Below are 4663 nucleotides of genomic sequence, written 5' to 3'. Positions count from 1 at the left end.
GTCCGTCATTCAAACAATTTGATCATGATCCTGAAAAATGAATTGTTTGGTGTAAATTACTGCCTTTGAAACAGGCTTTTTAAATCCCTTCACTTCCCTTCCAAAGAGTCCTGTTTTCCAGCAAAAGTAATGTGTTTGAACTATTCTTTTAAAAAGCTGGTACACACATTAAAACAAGCTGATGAAATCCTTTCCCCGTTGCCTGTAGCGGGTTTATCATCACCGCTCTGAGGGCTGCAGTTTAACTGTTCAATATCCTTCTACCTCCCAGAGGACAGGTGTGTCACTATGACAGCATGAAGGGATGGCATAATATTGTATACTGCAGCCTGGGCTTCTGATAATCTCCACTTTCTAGATATATTTAGGGGAGTTTACTATTTTTGAGAGAATAACTTCCCAGCTATTTTGACTACGATTAAAAGAAGAAGAAAAAAATGCTGTATGTTTCGGAGCCTCCATGTGAGACATTGGGGTCAGTAAATTTGTGTTTCTGTAATGGAAATCTGAGCTGCAGAACTCTTGCTCTCTAGCATCCTCAGTGAACGAGAACGTGTGCACCTGGGTGATGCATTTCCATTGACACCATGCTGAACCTAAGCTGATAAAAAAAACCTGTGACTATTATAGTCACTTGACACGGTACTAAATGTCGATTACGCAATTTCACATTGCATTCTAAAGCCGTAGTGTGGGACACATAATGTTTTTATTTTGTTTGGTTTTTTGGTATTCTTAACCAGCGTAAAAAGAGCTTCTGTGACAAGGAGGGAGGATAGTCGGGGCTCTTCTGGTTGTAAAACATCAAGGTGTATACTGTACATGTTCACATTAATGAAAACATGAAAAATGTCCATGTTTGACTGGGCTGCCCGTAATCTGAAATCCGAAAAACGTTGTGTAAGCTTCTTTGCCTTAGCTCTCCTCCTGAAAGGCCCAGTCTGCTCCAATTAGTCAGCTGATAGGTCAATAAAGGTAAGGCCACTGCATGCCAAACCAGCCACTTGGCAGGCAATATGTAAAACTGTGTTACGTGATGATGCAGTCATGTGATCAATTCAAATTCAAATTCAAAAATACTTTATTTATCCCAGAGGGAAATTAAATGTTGATGTAACTCAATTAAATCAAGGAGTTATTATAGATGCTGATGGCTGTGGGCAGGAAAGTTTTCCTGTAGCGGTCCGTTTTGCATCCAAACTGAAGAAGCCGTTGACTGAAGAGACTCTGTTTTCCGATAACAGTCTCATGGAGAGGATGTTCAGGGTTGTCCATAATTCTCTTGATTTTATGCAAAATCCTTCTTTGCATTATTGTCTCCAGAGGTTCCACAGCCGTCCCCAGAACAGAACCAGCCTTCTTTATCAGGTTGTTGAGTCTTTTTAGGTCCCTGGTTCTGATGCTGCTGCCCCAACAGATGACGCAAGAGGAAATGACGCTCTCAACAACAGACTTGTAGAATATCTGCAACATCTTGTTGCAAACCTTGAAGGACCTTAGCTTCCTCAAGAAGTACAGTCTGCTCTGTCCTTTCTTGTAGATGGCTTCACTGTTGTGTCTCCAGTCCAGTCTGTTGTCCACATGAACACCAAGGTATTTATATTCCTCAACCGCCTCCACTTCTTCTCCCATGATGGAAACAGGGTTTGATCTGACCCTGTTTCTCCTGAAATCTACAATCATCTCCTTTGTTTTGTTAACATTCAAGATGAGATGATTGTTCCCACACCATGCCACAAAGCGGTCCACCAGCTCTCTGTACTCAGCTTCTTGTCCATCTCTGATACACCCGACAAGTGCAGAGTCATCTGAATATTTCTGTAGATGACAGGAGTCTGACTTGTACTGGAAGTCTGAAGTGTACAGAGTGAAAAGGAATGGTGAGAGTACAGTCCCCTGTGGTGCTCCTGTGCTGCTGATCACCTGGTTAGACACACAATTCTTCAGTCTGACAAACTGTGGTCTGTTTGTCAGGTAGTCATTAATCCAGGTGATTGTTGAGGCCTCCACCTGAGTCTTCTGGAGTTTCAGACGAAGCAGATCAGGCTGGATTGTGTTAAATGCACTAGAGAAATCAAAGAACATGATCCTCACAGTGATGCCTGCTTTGTCCAGATGACAGTGGGTTTGTTGAAGCAGGTGTATGATAGCGTCTTCAACTCCAACTCCATGGCGATAAGCAAACTGCAGGGGGTCCTGATATGTGCAGGTTTGCTTACACAGGTGGTTCAACAGGAGTCTTTCCAGGACCTTCATGATGTGGGATGTCAGGGCAACAGGTCTGTAGTCATTGATGACTGAAGGGTGAGTTTTCTTTGGTACCGGAACCAGACAGGATGTCTTCCACAACAGTGGTACCCTCTCTTGGGTCAAGCTAAGGTTGAAAAGGTGTTGCAGAATCCCACAGAGCTGCTCTGCACAGGCCTTCAGGACTCGGGGGCTGACACCATCTTGACCTGCAGCCTTGTTCCGATCATGAACAATAGTTCATTTTGTTTGATCAAGGAACAGCCTGGGCTGACAAACAAAGGTTTGTCATATAGTTCAGGAACATCACCTACTCTGCTTTTAAAATGCACAAAAAACACACATACGGTAGCACACTGAATGAAAGGGATAAAACAAAAAGCATAGTATTCCTTCAAGCACAACAACAGTGTTCACAACATTCCAAGGATGTTCCGTGCAAACAATATGTGCTCTGGATGACATCTACACGTAATTATTTGACTACAAATTATCTGTCAAAGTTTAAAAGAAGTATTCTGAGAGTCATAGCAAAATTTCCCTCTTGTACATGATTATGGCAAAAATAATGCCATGGATGGCATGGATCCATGGATGGTTTTTGGTGGACCTTGAGCCTCACAAGATACAGCATAGAGGTTGTACAGTTTCATCTCAACACCTGCTGTAACCTACCGCCCTATATCTGTGGTATATCTAATGGGAACAATGTGAAAAGAAGTCCCACTGAAGTTGTTATTGTAATTTAGTCATTAGTAAGTGATAAACACAGTCTCGCATTTCTTTTGCTTTGAGTAAATCTCTGTAGTTGTGCCTGATGATACCAAGCTTTTGTGGAATAAATGATTGAGATAATTTTGTGTTAAGATTCCTGGAGAGTCTTTTATTCTTTTATTATAGAGAACCCATATTTTTAATTTCACTACAAAAATCCACCATCTCTTGCGAAATATTCCATTAAAAAGACTCTTTTTTTCTCTTGAGATAACTGGTGTGAAATAAGAGACGTTTGAAACAGACTAATACATTAAAGGCATTCCTCATCCCTATACAATATTTTCAATAAACTAAACTTTTCCTCAGACTGTTTTCATATGCACAAAATGTGCAATTTCTACAAACAAGGACTTTGACCATTTGTGCAGATAAAGGAATATTTCATCTGAAAACAGAATTCAGTATTCACACCGAGTGCTGTATCTGGGAAAAAAAAAATCAATATGTCGTCTTGATATTCTCATCACAGCTTCATCATATCCATTTCTGCCATTTATATTTCTCTTGTGTAAAAATGCTACGTGCGATTAATTCACTGATATTCATGAATCCTGCTCAGGCATATAAACTGATCATTACCAGCCCCACAAGACAGTGCTAAACACTCATGACAGCTCTATTTTCTCATTTATCTCCATCTCACTGCATGAGCCTTTACTTCAGAACACCTCCACTTCGCTTTGTGAGGGGCTTTTTTTCTTGGCATTTTTCTCTTCAGAGTAAAAAGTCCCACGTATTGGCATTATATTATCCCACATCTTGCTATCTTGATCTGAATGCATTGTATTATTCCACTTGCACAAAGCAAATCACTGACTAATATAGGAGAGGAAGATGATATCTACAATTTGATAAAAAAAAAAAAAAAGGTGTTGGCACCTCCCATCGTGCACTGTCTTGGTAGATTTTTAACCTTAAACTCATCTATCTACTATCTACGACATCTTACTGTAGAAATAAATGTTTTCTTTTAAGGTAACTAAATCCTATCATGTGCCACATTCTATCACTTCTCCGCTTGTGACAAAATGGCACACTTAGGCACGCACACAAAGGAAAACAGCCCATAACTGCACTTCTGAATGTGGATTTAATCAACTCAGTGGAGGTGCAGCATGTGTTTATTTTCCCATGCTCAGCCTGGAAGGTCACATCAGAGAGCATTTAGAAGACATACGGCTACCATGGTAGCAGCCTCACAAATGAAAATGTTAGAGAACACATTCCAATCTATCTTTTCCCCATCTTTCAAGAAAGAAAGCAAGCTTCAATGCAAATATCAATTACGGCACGTATCCAAAATCTATAACTCAACATACATCAGGGGTTGGTGTTCTACAACAATGGGCTTTATAAGCATGAAATTAGTGCAATAGAATTTTAGATTTTCCCTTTGCCTTTTGTAAACTAAAATAAAAATAACACTTTCAAATTAGATCAATTTTTCATATGAGCGCAAAAAAAGAAAATGGGTAACACTATTAAACTAAGGTGTAAAGCATATCAAATCATTTTTCTGCTCATTCAACCGCATGAGAAAAGAATAAAGCAAATTTATTTTATATTCAGCCACTAGAGTGCGCTATTGCACACAGAAACCTTGAACGTGTAATTGCACTTAACTAAACATTAAGCTGCT

Source organism: Odontesthes bonariensis, chromosome 17 (genome assembly GCF_027942865.1).
Source record: "Odontesthes bonariensis isolate fOdoBon6 chromosome 17, fOdoBon6.hap1, whole genome shotgun sequence".
Classification (NCBI taxonomy): Eukaryota; Metazoa; Chordata; class Actinopteri; order Atheriniformes; family Atherinopsidae; genus Odontesthes; species Odontesthes bonariensis.
Note: the sequence above shows the minus strand (reverse complement) of the source record.